The 15,742-nt window shown below is 44.6% G+C and overlaps 1 long non-coding RNA gene across 5 annotated transcripts; it reads right to left on the reverse strand.

Annotated features, from left to right (window-relative positions):
• Positions 1-6,391: 6,391 nt before the first annotated feature.
• LOC111937911 (uncharacterized) lies at positions 6,392-15,361 on the reverse strand. 5 transcript variants are annotated; one of them, XR_015278389.1, is made up of 7 exons: positions 15,260-15,361; positions 14,930-15,173; positions 14,277-14,516; positions 12,952-13,054; positions 10,797-10,905; positions 9,247-9,309; positions 6,392-8,383 (listed from the first exon to the last, which is right to left on the reverse strand). It is a non-coding gene; the product is annotated as an uncharacterized LOC111937911 (long non-coding RNA). The 5 variants fall into 5 exon arrangements; XR_015278390.1 differs by having other exon boundaries at positions 15,056-15,173; positions 15,260-15,324; XR_015278387.1 differs by lacking the exon at positions 15,260-15,361 and having other exon boundaries at positions 14,944-15,252.
• Positions 15,362-15,742: the final 381 nt, after the last annotated feature.

Consider the following 15,742-nt stretch of genomic DNA (forward strand, 5'->3'; position numbering starts at 1 on the left):
TGTTTTTGAAATCTTTAGTATTTGCACGATTTTTCCCAATCCTCCCTTTTTTAACCCTCATGAATAAATCATGTTTCCTCCTACAGGAATTCCAGGATGGGACAGAAGTTGCCCTCGTGCAAGTCAGAGACAAACCCAAACCAGAGGTGTGGACAGCAAGCTCAAATCACCATCTTCCACGGCAAGGTCCAGCTTTTTTCCAAGAACCACAGCTGCACTGCTGTGACCACTGTCCTTCAAACCATCCATGTGCTTTTTAGGGTCTGAGGTGCTCCCCTGTAATGTGCACGAGCACTGGGGAGTCTGGAAATGAGCTGGGCCTTCCCTCTAACCATAGGGTTTAATCCCAACAAACTCCCCTGGACTTCAGTCGAGGCCCTAAGTCGTGACTTGCTGCAGTGTTCAGCTTCCTGGGCTGCTCTTAAAAGCTCAAGCTCACACAAGCCTAACGATTCCCCTCACTTTTACAAGCATATTCATGTTTGCTGTCAAACGCATGAGTTACTTTTCTCCAGGCTATTGCAAGAGAGCAACCAGTAATTACTGCAACTGCACAAAACGCTTTTTTATTTAGAAATGGATTTCAAAATGGGTTTGGTGATTATACCATCGCTCTCCCAAACTAGGTAGTCACCAGAAAACTGTTCTTCTGCTCTGGATTTGTAGAAGGTCAGTGCATTTTGATTTCCTACAGAATAATATTTCCTCTGCCCTTCCCTTTCTATGCTGCATGAACTGATTTTTACCTTCTTTTTTATTCTGTGCCTCTAGAGGCTTAGAGGAAGATTTCCAGACAGGAGGAAGTGTCTTAAAGTGCAGCAGAAATGCACATTCAGTCATTAATGAAGCTGGACAACACAATTTCTTTGTGAAGAGAAGCTCCAAACCATGGTTTGCATGGAGAGCCCTTGGGGAAGGCGCTTCCCTGCACGGACTCAGGATGGCACCAGAGCTGGAGCTCTGGAGCTGGGTTTGTAGTTGGACACCCCTCAACAGCAGCTTCCAGAAAAGTCTCAGCCTTATTAAATACTAAACATGACACACTTTTGATAATCTGACTTCTCTTTGGTTATTGACATTTGAGTTCTGAACACCTTCCAGAAAAATGTTCTGCCTCTCTCAGAAGAGACCCCAAAGCCTCCAGATTTTTAGCAGATAAAAAGTAGCTCAGGAAGCAGAAATTCAAGTCTCAGCTCATTAGTCTCGTTTATGAAATCAAATTAATAAATAGGTAATATATATTTATAGACTTGTTTATATAGCAACTTACAAATATGATATATTAATACACCATACTTGTTATATAAAAATTTAATATGTATTAGAAAAAAATTCTACAGGCCCCCAGTGAGTTATCCTTTCCACAGAGTCCCATGTTTACACTGACTCCAGCTGTTTCTTTGGACATCAGTGGGGACTGTCAATAGGACTTTTCCCACACATGGTATATAATTACAAACTCAATCCTTGAGTGACACCAGATTTCACAGATTTAGAAACTACATAAAATCATACTTCTCTAATTAGCTTTTAATCAAGTACCAGCAAGTAAACATTTAAACAGCTGAGCCCAGAGCCCCCTTTTTAGAAAATTGCTTCCACTGACAATTAATGTTGTGAACTTTTCCTATTGTCCTTTTGCAAGAAGAAAATATTATTGTTATTGACAGCAACTAAAGAATAGTTCACCTTTTCATCCCTGGTTCTACAAAGGCATTTTATTTTAGAAAAAAAAAAAAAAAGAAAAGAAAGAAAGAGGGAAAAAGGTTGGGCACTATTTTGGGTGTTGAAGGCTCATTAATAAGCAACTGGGACCTCATTCCCACCACTGTTTAGAAGGATGAAGATGGCCTGAAAATGGAGGTTTGGAGTAGTCAGGTCTCCTCCTCTGCTGCCATACATTTTTCTGAATCTCCATTATTTTTTACACAAATTTCCAGCTCAGGTAACTTACAGAAACTCACCACTGTTACAGACACTTCAGGATGCAGGACCATCACAGAAATCCTTACACAGGGACACACAACTTTGTTCAACATATCTGCACTGCCTTTCTTTCATATCTGCACGTTTCTTTCAATTTTTCTTTCTTTGTGTGAAATCCTCAGCCCTCACAGAGCATCTGCTGCTTCCCTGGGCTTTGATTCCCCTTATTTATCCCTTTATTCATGAATGAAAGCATCTTTAGGCAGAAGGTGTTGTCCAGATCAGAAGCAGGCAGAGTTTCTCAGCTCAAACTTTTATCCCAGTCCAAAGAAAACAGGCATATTTGAGTCAATAAAAACATTGCAAATTTATGTTGGGTTTGTCACTTCAGCTGAACAAATAAAAGTCATCAGCCTGAAAGTGCTTACACATTTTCAAACCAAAATTAATAAATTAATTTCAATTAACAAGAAAATATTGCAGGCACTTTAATGAAAGGAAGCATTATGCATTGAGTCAAAGAGCATTTGATTCAACCTGAGCCAATCCCCCTTTTTGGTCCCTTCACTACTATCACCATCCCTCCAGAATCCAAGGAGCTTTTTAAGAAACATTTTCCTTGCAGCCTTTAGGAGCAGACTGCTCTGCCTGTTTATTCCCTGCAGCATTTCAACTCCTTACTGCCTCTTCCAGGAAAATTTGTGCCTACCAGTATCAAGACCACTGTAATTAAGAAACCGGAGGAATTCTTGCTGGAGACAAAACTGTCCCAGATTTGCTGGTAAGATCAGGGACAATCCGACAGGTTTTGTTGTATTCTGGGAAATACAAAGCTTCTGTGGAAGGCAGATTTTGCCCATGCCCAGCTTGCTGTGACAGGAGCTTGTGAACATGCACCCTCCTTAGCCAAAAACTTTTTGGCTCATTCCATCCAAGAAAATGTTCCTTAAAAAAAAAAATCTTAAAAATCAGATCCCACTCAGCCACTGTCACCCAGGGGTCAGAAACTACTTAAAATATATGGATGGATCTGAAGGAGTTTAATGGTCTGTAACGACAGATACAGAGCCCCTCCAGCTGGATGTCACAAAAATTAGAGTAGTCACTTTACGAGGAGATGTGGCAAGAGGGATCCCTTCACTGATTCTTCCACCAGAGATCCAGCTAATTACCTGCCAGATGGACACGGACGTGCTCAGAGGGGTTGGCTGCAGTGAGAGGGTGTTTAACATCCCCTGGACTGCTTTGCTGCTGTCCCCTGCCAGTCCTTCACCTCTGATTTCACATGAATGCCCAGGCTGAAATGCCCAGCTCTGCTAGGACATGGTTATGGATTTGTTGGCCATTTTGGCAATGCTCAAGGACATTTCTGCTCACTGGTTTGTTCTCTCAGCAGCTGGGGATTGCCCAGTCTGCTCAGCCAGGCTCTCAATTGCAGCCCTTGGATACTGCACCTTCCCTTAATGGTCCCATCCTCCTGCACAGCCACAAAATCCAGCCTGACCTGGTGGGAACGGGCTTCAGATTTGGACACACAACAGAGTGGGACAGGTTTTAGGAGGTTTGGCTCACAATGAGTGGAGAAGGGGGAGGATTCATTGCTACTGTGCATTCACAAGCCTTTTAGCCTTGGAATCAAGGGAAAAACATGGGCTGTTACTTGCTCCCAATGCTTCTCCATCCCTCTCCATCTGGCTTCTGCCTCTTTAGCAGAACAGGTTGGGATTGCTTCCTTGGAAAGAGCTGGGAGATGCTTGTCTCCTTTCTGCATTCTGCAGAGCCACCTCTGAAAGAAAAGGAGCCCCATTTCTGAAACATCCAGTACAGGGAGAGATGTTCCAAACCACACCGACAGTTTAAGGTTTGGAACCCTGTGGCAAAATTCCCCAAAAATGGACTCTGCACAGGGACTGTGCAGTGCTGTGGATGTGATCTGTCCAGTCATGGTGTAATTGCTCTGGCAGGAGCCTCACACAGCACAGGGAACACCTGCATGTCCAGCATGGTTTGGGACAAGATTACTTGCAAAGCCCAAATATATAGTCCTAGTCAAGAAAACCTCTTCATCAGGGAGAACAAAGGAGGCAGAAGCATCTCTGGGGCTCATTCCCACCACTTCCTCCTGTCCTCCTGATAAACCAGCCCATTCCCTCCCAGCCTGTGCTGCCGTGCAAAGCTGCATCACACCCCGGTTTGTGGGATTGCCAGAGACCATGTGTGAATGGGAAAAACCTTCCTGGGTGCAATAGGCACCTCACCCTCTCACCAAGGCATGGCTTGGACTGGCAAATGTGGTCCTGTTAAACTGAGCAGCACCACAAATTATAGCATGCAAGCATTAATGGGGACCACACCCTGCAGGAGGAGAGGGAATTGATGTGCAGCAGCGTGACAGGGCCGGACAGAGGCAACAAGACAACAATTTCCATCACACGAAAGCTGCTAATTGGAGTTTAACTTGTCTAACCAGCCCCTCTGCAGCACATCAAGGATAAATTTGCTACCACCCTGGAATTTGTACTCTCAGGTCTGCATTCCTGGTTTGCCAACATTTAACGTGTGTTTCAGGCAGAGCCAGGAAGGGCTCTCGTAAAATCGATCTTTAATTGTAAGCGCAGACCTAAGGTAAGAATTCAGCTGGATAATTTAACAAATGGAAGGTCTGAGGATTGGTGTAGTGGAATAAAATTTCATCAGAATCCACAGCTGATCAAATTCAGATCCCTGTGCACAGACTTCCCACACCCAAACAAGTCAGTAGAATCACTGAGTCTTTGGGACAGAATTCAGTTAAGGACACTAAATATTATTTTTTTAATCAGTGAGCTTTCCTGGAATTCTACACAAAACCTAACCTTGCAAACAGGTGCTGTGAGATGCAAAAGACAGGATATACCAGCACATGTCATCTCTATTAGGGATGCAGTATCAGAGATGGAAAGACAGGAATGGGTGATGGCCCTGGTACAGGACAAAAAGAACTTTTCCAGCCACATCTCGGCACCCACACCAGAGATCCTCCTTTAGCCAGCGCTGCTGACTGAACAGAGGACTTCAAACAACCCAGAGAGAGACCCAGTCTGGCTCCTGAGGTGCTGTTGACCCAGAGCTAAACTAATTAGCCAGTTTCCTCTTCAAGTGTTCTCAAATGCCACTTGGCTGCATCACTCCACACCAGAGAACTCTGAGGCAGACTAATTGCACTGGCAAATGTTTATTGAAAATTGCACTCAAATGGTGTGGACTGCAAGAGGTTACCTCCCTCTCTGCACAAGAGGCCTGATTCAAGGCTCTGGGGCAGCTCCTCTTTAAAATCAGTGTAATTCTGCAAGTGCAGGAAGCATGGAATAGAGAAAAAATAAACTTATTTTTGGCACACAGACCAGATTCATTTTACCAGCAATGCCCCTCTGATGCCAGTGCAGCCCAAACATGGCTGGTGAGCCCATTACAGCCTTGACTGGCTCAGATGTGGGCAGGAGGAGGGAAATACCACCTTATTCTCCATTGACAACAGCCCAGAGGCACAGCTCAGCCAGAATTTTAAGCCGCTAAAATGCTAAGCATCGAAGTGAGACTCTGTCCCAAAACTTCCTGTGGGTTACATTTGCACCTCAGTTTCTCTACCTGTAAAATAATAATTACCCAACACACCAGTTCTTGTAGGACTTAATTAGCACTTGTCAACCTCTTAGAGCTCCTCAAGGGAAGAGGAGCTGTGCACCACAAAGTACTAATTAATGGACGGAGCCTTTGGAACAAAGTATACGATTCTGTTGTTGTCAGATCTAATAGAGTCATAAAAAAACAGGGCTGGAAGGGATATCAAGAAGTAACCTAGGCTGTTCCCCTGCCCTGAGGCATGATCAAGTACATCTAAATCACTCTTGATAGATGAATACCCCTAAATCTTGGGATGCTCAAGCTGTGGATTAAAATAGCTAAAGATGGGCTTGTGTTACTGTGACTCTGCTGAGCACAGACACTCCCTGACATGGGGCCTCTCCAGGGTTCTGCACTGGCCTGGAAGAGGCTTTGCTGCACCCACAGTGAAGGTACTGAGCTTTCTGACTCCTCATTTCCTCCAGCTCAGGGAAAGAAAAGCCCCACTGCATCAGGGGAGCCCCAAACCTCTAAACTGGAATTGATGAGATTCTCAGAGTGGGAAAAACTGGGAACAAAGTAGAGAGGTGTTAAAGGATCTGCTGGTGGCTGTGAGGAGCTTCAGCCAGAAGCAGAAAATGAGCACAGGTCACCCAAGCCTCACACATGGCTGGATTGCAAGACTTCCATTCCATAATACTTTCTGATCATTCCTGTTGCATTTTCCCCACTTTTCTCCCCTCTCTGCAGTCCCAAGAGTCCATCTAAAATAGCATTTGGAGTAAGGTATCATTCAGATGTGGCTTCTGAAGCATTACACAGCCTTAAGTGCAAAATTCCTTTTTCTAAATCTACACAGAGATTTTTAGAGGATTTTGTTAAATATTTTAATTGTAAAAATGTGTCAATTCAAGTTGTTTTTCCAAGACATACATGCAAAGTACAGTAGGAGATACCTTTTATTTGATTAATTTCATACAGGAAAGCTTTTGAAACTTATACTTTCTTCATCAGCCTGGTAGATAAAAGCTAAGCCAGGCAACTGATACAGCAGTGCAGAAGTTTATTAAATTAACCAATTAAACTGAGGCAATATACAATTTACAGAGGCCAAGGCAAACAATAGAAGGTGGAACACACTCCCAGGGCTGAGGCGATCGAGTCGTGTCAGCATTTCCATTATGAAGCTACTTCAGAGTTATTGTGGGATGTGTGTAATAAAAAAAAAAAAAAGAAAACCACTGAATTCAGTCATTCTTAGGGATTCCCAGACATGCCCAGGCGGATGGAAGAGCAAGATGCAAACCAGTTTTTCCCTAATTTTGTCACTGAAATTAGAAAGGAGGTGTGGCCTGGGGAAACAGGTTGGCAGTTCCAGGGGAAACAAAGGGAGGCTGGTTCTGCACGGTGCCCTGCTCCTGGCTGGGTGAGAATATGACCATAATGAAGGTGATTAATCAAGTACAGCACGTTTGTGTGGGCTGAGACAGAGCCTGCCCAGTAACAGAGCCCTTTGTGGGGATGCAGCAGCATCCTGCCCTCATCCCAGCCACCTCACACCAAGACAAATCGCAAACACAGCAAAGCAGTTTGTGTCCCCAGAGCTGAGCCACACAGCTGTACCTGACCCAAGGATTTGTCCCCTCTCCAGTGCTGAACAGCAACCCAAGGGGATACTTTTCACAACAGGGAGAATCAAGTGTGAGCTGAGCTCCCCCAAATATTTGGGTGGTTGGCATCAGGTCCAAATCCCAGTTTTAAAGGCTGCTTCATCCCTGTATAAACAACACAGATTCGTGTGTGTAGAATCAGATCAGGTTCTTTGGGTAACAAAGATCAGATTCTTTGGGTAACAAAGTTCCAGTGGTTTCACATTGCATTTTGCTGCACATGAAAACCTTTTCATGAGGTGCAAACCTTTTCACACAGGGAAAAAATAAAGGGGGGAAAAAAAAGAAAAGGAAGAAAAAGAGACCAACATGGAAACACTGACACCACATTTACTGTAACAGCCTGATCAGCAGCAACTATAATTCTCCTTCAAAAGGTTACACCCACAATGCTTTCTTTGGCCTGTGTACCCTGTATATTGCCTTGGTCTAACTGGTTCATTTAATAACTTTCAGAAGTATTTAGTTGCCTGTCTCAAGCAGTTGGACACAATTTTAAACCAGGTAGCCTGACATGTGACCACAAATTGTTCTTGGGATGGCATCTCCACGGTTCAGTGCAGCATCCCAGCTCTGCTCCATCTCCTCTCTGGAAACCAAACTAGCCCAGCTCAGTTCCCAGCAGCACAGAGCAGCCACAGGGCTCTGGGGAGGGGAGCAGATTGACAAATGAGGGGTAAATTGAATTAGCTGAACCCCCTTGGTGTTGCAGCTCTGCAGCAGAGTTTAAAGGAGCGCTGGGAAAGCACAGGGAGGGTTGGGAAGAGGCAGGATGCCATGGCAGATAAGGACCAGCCTGGAACCCAGGAGACCCACTGCTGTTCCTGCCTTTGCCAGTGGCCCACCACATGACCCTGAAGAAGCAACTCAGTGTGGTTTTTAGCTTTCCCCTGTTGCTCTTTTTCTGCTATTATTATGATATTTTCCATGTGATTTCATCATCCTGTTTGTACAAAATATGTATTTGCATAATCTCACACAACAAGGCCCCGATCACAGCTGGGGCTTCTAGACATAAAAGTTATGAAGAGACATATTAGCAAATTCAGTGTGTTTCAATGCCCATTGTGAGTGTTTTGTAACCAACACTGGAGATTCTACTGTGTTGTTTTGCCAAATGACACAGGACAGAGGAAGGTCCTGCATGGAGAATGTTGGCTGATCCTACTCCTTGCAGGCAGGACCTGAGGGGCATCATGGAGATGGAAAAGGAATTAATTATTTTTTAGGCTAACAGCAAAATCCTAGAATAGCTGCATAGCTCCAACAACCCAATACAGACATTTTTCTACCCCAACATCCAATGTCACCAGATCTTCTTACAGGATGTTGGTGCCTTCAAATTTATTGGTTTGGCCTCACATGGACATACTATTCAGTCCTAATGTAACCAAAGGCTATGACTGAAATAATTCCTCATGGATCATTCCCAAAATAAACATGATTTCTGCACAGTGTGTCTCCCTTCAGCCTCATCTCCAAAATGGTGAACAGTGAATGAAGAGGGGAAAAGGAATTTTAAGACAAGTAGTGCCCAATCTCACATTCCCCAGGTTTGCAGTGAACAAATGTGTGACCAGAGAGCTGCAAATAAAGGAAAAGGCATTTGAGCCAGCACCAGCAGGAGCTGAGCTGGAGCCTCAAGTCCTGGCAGTAGCAGTGGCAGTGCCCCAAGAACAATACTTAGAAGGAGTAAGGCAGTGGCAGCAGCCCCTGGGGCTGTCCAAGACCTAGAAATCCCATCCTTCACCCTGGGGAAGGTGCAAGATTCCTGGTAGCACCCAGGAGTCTGGTCTTACAACCTACAGGAGGGAGAAAAACCAGCTGTGACTTTTATCCCCTTCCAAAGCCCCACAGATCTCCACAAAATAGAGGCAGAATGATGACACCGGCAGCAAACGCTGTTGAACAGGAAAGAAGCAGCATTTTCAGAGCTTGAATTTTTGACATTTGTCCTGTGAACTTAACTTAAATGCAGACTGGATTTGGATAAGGCAATTCCACACAGGCCAGGAAAATAATGGATATGCAAGTTATCATCATCTACCTGGCAATTCCTGAGGGTCTTGAAGGTTCCTGCAAAGCATCCACTTGCACAGTGCCAGGAATCCTAACAAAGTGCCACAATTATTCCAAAGACAATCAAATGGACAAGTGCAAAAGCCACTTGTTCAAGAGTTTATTGAGTCAGTGACAGAATTTGGGACACTCAATCTTCACCTGGTGTCCTGCATCCCTACCCCTGGTTCCCCAGTGCATCCACAGTGCCAAAGAGCACGATCCAACCAAGCCTGTGCTCACATGCTCCTGCTGACCTCAGTGGAAATTCACCACAATTTCTGCAAAATTCACTGTTCAGGTTCTTGCCAGAACTTTGTGGCATTCCTTGCACAACTGCAGCAGTCAGTTTGGGAGCTGGGATTGCAGCACTCAGTGCTGTGCAGCACAAGGTGCTGCAGCCATTCAGAATAAACCCTCTCACACTGAATATTCCTTTCCTGCACACTCCAGCTGAAGCTGGATGTTCTCTTCCCAATCTCAGTACCTGGGGGAGGGTTTGTTGTTTTTCTTTACCTATTTTGAAACTCCTTAAATTAAAATTGGATTGAGTCAAATCCCCGTTCCCTTTGGTGATTTGCTGCACAGGCAGCTGGGACAAAGCTGGCTTGGATGTCAGATTCCTGGTGCTTAAACACAACAGGGCCATTTCCCCCCAAGTATTTCTCTAAGAACTCAAAGATTTCCTTCTCCAGCAAACACCTGAGCAGAAATGACTCATCCACCATGTCAGCAACTGGCACAGACCTCTCAGCCTTTATGCCAAGGCTACATTTATATTGTTGAAATACTGAAGAGGGGAATTTTCCTTCTGTTGCTTCCAAAAAGGCTTGTCCATCTCTGTTTCATAGAAACATTGAATGCCCTGAGCTGGAAGGGACCCACAGGGATCATCCAGTCCAGCCCCTGCACAGACATCCAACAGTTCCACCTTGTGCATCCCCAAGAGCATTTTCCAGACTCTCCTGGAGCTCTGGCAGCCTTGGGGCCAAGCCCATTCCCTGGGGAGCCTGGGCAGTGCCCAGCACCCTTGTGGGGAGAACCTTTCCCTTATATTTTGCATAAATAATAACCTTATGCCTGTTTTTGTTAAGAGAGGTAAAAGATAAATTGGGGTAAAGCATATTTGTAAGACCAGCCATACAGAAAAGTAATTTTTTTCAAGCTCATGAAACATGATAATGCATCTATCCTTAATCAAATCACTTTTTATTTTTTCTGCCTGACTTCCTTCAAAAATACTGCATATATATATATGATCATGGTGTGCATGAGCATGCATCTCTAATAACTTTTGAATGAGTTGGTTGCTTTCAGCCCAATTTGAGAGCGAGACAGGAGTTTCAGAGCTGTCACATTGCCACAAGTTTCATGAAAACAGGCCACTGGACAGAAAAGAGAGATCCAGAGGCTGGAAACGTGCAGAGTGAGCTCAGACAGCACAAAAATGACATTGCAAAGGCACTGACACTTGGAAGAGCCTCCATGGAAAGTTACAAGCAGCCAAGAGATAGAAAGTCACAGTACACCAAGTCTTACCTGAATATTTATTCTGAAGGTCATCATAACAAAAGTCAAAAAAATGACTGGCCTTCAAGATACAGCACTCAAAGGAGCAGGCAGGACAGCTAAATACTTCAAAGGAAGCCTACAAGCAAAAGTCTTATTAATTTCAACTAAATCCTGGGCTGGACACTCCTCTTACACCCATGTAATCATTAATTTCAGAAGAGTGACTCCTGATATACCCCATGGTAAGCCCCAGATCATACAAATCCACTCTTTATTGCCTGAGCAGTGCCGTTGAAAATCAATAGGATTACTCATAATGGTAAAGTTAAGCACCTGTGAAAGTGTCTGCAAGACTGAGGCCTAAGGCCTGGTCTAGGCACAGCTTTTGTACTTGAAAACCTGGTTCACTTAAAGGTTTGTTTTGTTTTTGGTTTTATTTTTAAAGAAAACAACAGAATAATTAAATCCATACAACCACTTTAAAATGGACACATTTTTATTGCTGTAATGGGAACTTCCAACAGCACAGCCATTCCCAGGTCAGTTGTGCTGCTCCAACTGCACTCCTGGTACAGGGAATTGTGCCAGCCCAACTTCTACACCTTGAGCAGCTCAAGGAGCAGTGCCAGCCCAGCTCTGTCTACTCAAAACTCTCCAGGTAATTCATGGAAAGCACCCGAAGGAACAAGCAAGACCCCATGTTTGAAGGGCATTTGGTCTGGAGCCTGTCAAAAAGTATGATTTTTTAATTTTCTCTCTCCATAGTTTTCTTGCTCTCCTCTGGGTGTGCACTCATAGGGAAAAAAAGCAACACTGAACACACCTAAGAAACTTTTGAATCAGACTTTCATGTGTGCAGAATTAAGGAAGGTGAAAAAGATCAAGATTGCCCCACAAGAAGACAACAAATAAGGAGTGTGCATTCTGTGGAAAGCACCACAAACTTTAGGAGATGCCAGGAGGAAGAGGGGGTGGAACAGTGAACTAACATGTCTGGATTGCTAAGAGGTTAAAAAAAATGTCACACTTTCAAAGAAGAAAAAGACAAAAGACATTAAGAGTAAACAGGAAATTTGGGAAATCTATTTCACTCAAAGTAGCTAACATCTGGAATAAATTGTCAAGAACTTAAGACCATCAAAGCAAAGTATTAATGAGGTTAAGAGGCAGCTAGGCTGGAGGAGGAGACTGAAGAACACAGGGACAAAGGAAAGAGGTGGAGCTGAGAGAAACCTGGAGGCAACAGCCTCTCTAGCCAAAGGGCTTTGTTTCTCTCTCTGCCCAATACTTCCTTATCTCCTCGTTGCTCCAAGGGTAAAATACAGGGGGGGGTTGGGGGTTGGATTTCTGCTGGTTGTTGTTTTATGGAAAGGAAACAATTATTTATTTTTTTTCCCCCCCATTAAGAATTCCATGCTGGGATCCATGACATGGTACGTCATTGTTGAGCCTCCCAATACTTAACTCAGAAAAGCACAAGAAAACCAAACACATGCTACCCCTTCCACCAAGTAGAGCTTCCTGAAATCTTATGTCCTCATCCCTCCCTTTCACACTTCAAATTAAGAATAATTCTTACTTATTTGTTAACATTACCAAATGTTACTTAAAGATGAAAAACACCATCCCTTTAATCAAAGGATTTAGCAAACATCTCCATGGATTCAAAAGCTGTCTTTTAAAACTTTTTGGTTTAAAGTAATTCAAACCAGGCTAAACAACACCTTTAAAGATGACAAAAACCAGTAGGCATAAATGAATAAGGAGTCTAAGAAGGAAATACTTAGCATGACTTATCCTTTAATATCCAGATCCCTCTCTAGTAGGGATAATCAGAAAGCTATGTTGGCCCTTAACTCAAAAGAAGGGAATGGTCTTCCATCTCTGCCTGGACTGTTATTAACTATATTGGTTACATTCATGGTCATTAACATCCTTTAAAAGATGATCTTGGGATTTCATTTTCCACCTCCCGTTATTGAGCAATGGAATATTCATAAAACAGTAGAAGGAAACAACTCAGAAGAAAAAGAAAAGAAAGCCTCCAAGTTCCCAACCCTGCCAGTTAAATTACACTAAAGCAAGGATTCAACAGCAAATTGATTTGGGAGCAGCAGGATATATGCACACACATGAAAAAGCATGCTGGGGGGGGATAGAGAACAATAAAACATGCACTTGCCTGTCCTCTGCTCCAATAACCACATGCAAGCTTCAGCCAAGCCTGACAGAGTGGGAGAGGTTTCAAAGATATGAAGTTCCTGTGGGTTTCACAGTGCAGGCAGCTGGATAGAGGACGAAGATGCACTTGAGGGCTCCATCAAACTCAAGTGTTTATGAGACACAAGAGAATCCACCCTAGCCTTCATTGTGGTCTAATAGCACAGGGCCCTCCCGCTGTTTGTTATCAGCCCGGCACCCACATCTGAGGAGTCAATGTTTTATTGGGAACATCTGCTCCTGTCTTGATGAGAGCAGCTGAAGCTGTGCCTCAGCCTCAGCTGCTTCTCCATTAGCTGTTCCCAAATCCATAGCTGCCCCTTTCTGCCCACAGGGAACCAGCAGAGCTGGTGGGAGGTCACAGGGAAGGCTGAGGGGCATTTCCTCAGAGCCCCCCATGCTCCCACACACTGCTGGGGCTTTATTTTTAACCTAAAGTTCAAGAAATGTGCCTTGGTACTTGCAAGGAGCACTGAGTGAGGCCATAGGAGTTTTGAATGGCTGGACACATTCAATATACCCAAATTTTTTGGTGAATTTAGCCACCAGCATAGTGGTCATGAGAGGAGGGGGGACCTCTTCAAGGAAGTAGTTCATACCCAGTACATCACTGCAGAGATCTGAAGTGACCTCTGGTCTGTCCCTCACTACACTGAATGTAACAAAAGCACAAAAAATCCTATTCCTTACATCAGCCCTTCCACAAAATGCCACCAATACCCACAGCAGTTAAACTGGCCCAGGCCTCTTATTTTCCTCCCAGTGCTAACATGGAAAACCAGTGACAGCAGAACTTTGAGGAACCTGGCTCCATTTTTTGCACTGTTTTTACCTGGAGATTTAAACATAACTAGAGGGATCCATCTGGAATAAAAATAAGGAATTTTTTTCCCCTCTTTCAGGCAGGTACAGGCCATAAGCACACACTGCCCAGCACCCCAGGGCTTCACCCATTGCAGCAGGCACAAAACACAGATCTTTAACAGTAAAAGCAGGTGGTTGTTTTTCCAGGGACTTTAATGAGTGTTGTAGTGGCTGGAAAAGGTGATAAGCTTTCTATGTTATATGAAAAGCCAGGGGGTTACTTTATATAATCAGCCACAGCTGACTAAACAGGGCACTGAAAGTCACTCACAGCCAAGGGAAGACAAAACAACAAAACCCCCACAACCTTCCCGTCCCTCCTCCCCAAAGAACCCATTCCCCAGGCACAATCCCTGGGCTGTTCCAAGGCCTACAACCCCTAATTAAAATTCTCCTTGGAAAAAAAACAACAAAACAGCTTACCTTGGCTGTGCGAGGCCCTCAGCTGAGCCGAGGCCTCAGCTCCACCTTGGCTGTGAGGGGACACGGAGCAGCCCCGGGATGAGCTCTCCTCATCCTCTCTGGCAGCTTCCTCAGGGCAGAGGAGCCCCTTGTTATTAACAGCCTCCTGTTAATTAACCTGTGGGGCTGGAGGAGCACCGGGTGTGGGACAGCTCCTGGTGCCAGCTGTGCTCTTCCTCCTCAGGTACCAGAGTGCTGGAGCTAAGAGAGAGGTTTCAAACATGCTGCATTCAGTACTTGTCAGCTGCCTTCAGCAGCAGCTCAAAGGCATTGCAGTATTTAACAAATCAGGATTTGAATTTAGCAAACCTGAAAATATTTCCCATGGACTCAGGAGCCTGCAGTTTGGTGTAAAAAGGCAGGTGGAAAAGCTCATGTTGGCCCCAGGGAGAGAGGCCCTGGGCAGAGCCCTCAGCTGGCGGCTGTAGCTCAGTGTGGGAAGGTAAAACCTGGTGCCATTTGGTGCCACAGCAGAGGGGACACTGGGGGTCACTGCCAGCAGCCAGGCTGGGACAGCCTGTGGGGCCACACTGCCACATATGTGTTTCACCTTGGAACAAAACTGGCCTTTTCCACCTTTTCCAGGGCTGTAACACACTGCATTTCAACATTACCTGTTTGTACAAACCTGGTTGAACTGTAACACCAATTTAAAAAGAAATCACTGGTATTCCCATAAGGCTTTTTGCAATTCCAGACAAAATACAGATACTTGTACTGCTTCAGCATTTGGTTCACACCAGTATTATTTTTCCAAGCATTAAGTTCTGTCACAGCCTCTTCACTCTCAGCCTGGCTGGGGCGGGGGGGGGGGGGGGGGGCAGGCACGATCCTTGCTGAAACTGGCTAATTTCTGTTCTGCAGAAAAAAAAACTAACAACAAAATCTTTCTGGCTGCTAATCTGCATCCTTTTTACATCGATATCTTAAGGACACTGGCTTACCAGGAAATTCATGGAGATTTATCTCTTTCTGGCCTGTTAGAGGAAGCCTCTCCCCATCCCACCCTACTCTCTGGTCATGAACTTTCTGCTCATCACAGCTGTGGTGGTACCTGCAGCTTCCAAACCTTAAAGGGACAAGGCTGTTTGGATCTCCCTTCACTTTTACATAAGTCCTCTTTTCCCAGGAAGGGGCAGCTGCTGTCTTTTAATCATTATAATACAAAAATTCCTGCCTGGCCTGGCATCTGAGTGCTGTATTCTTGCTGAAGCAGCTGACCAAACATGAACTTGCTCATATATTTTGCAAAAAAATTTATGTTTCTCAGGTCAACAGGCACATATAGCAATCATTTGAACTGAAAGGGACAGTAACAAATGGCAGCAGTTCACCAGATAAGGACTCAAGGAAGTATTGCCATGCTTGACCTTAAAAACCTGAGTTAGCATTCCTGGGCTCCTGCTTTACAGCCAGTGGGGCTGGAC

This window comes from Cyanistes caeruleus, chromosome 21 (assembly GCF_971803275.1).
Source record: "Cyanistes caeruleus chromosome 21, bCyaCae1.hap1.1, whole genome shotgun sequence".
Lineage (NCBI taxonomy): Eukaryota > Metazoa > Chordata > Aves > Passeriformes > Paridae > Cyanistes > Cyanistes caeruleus.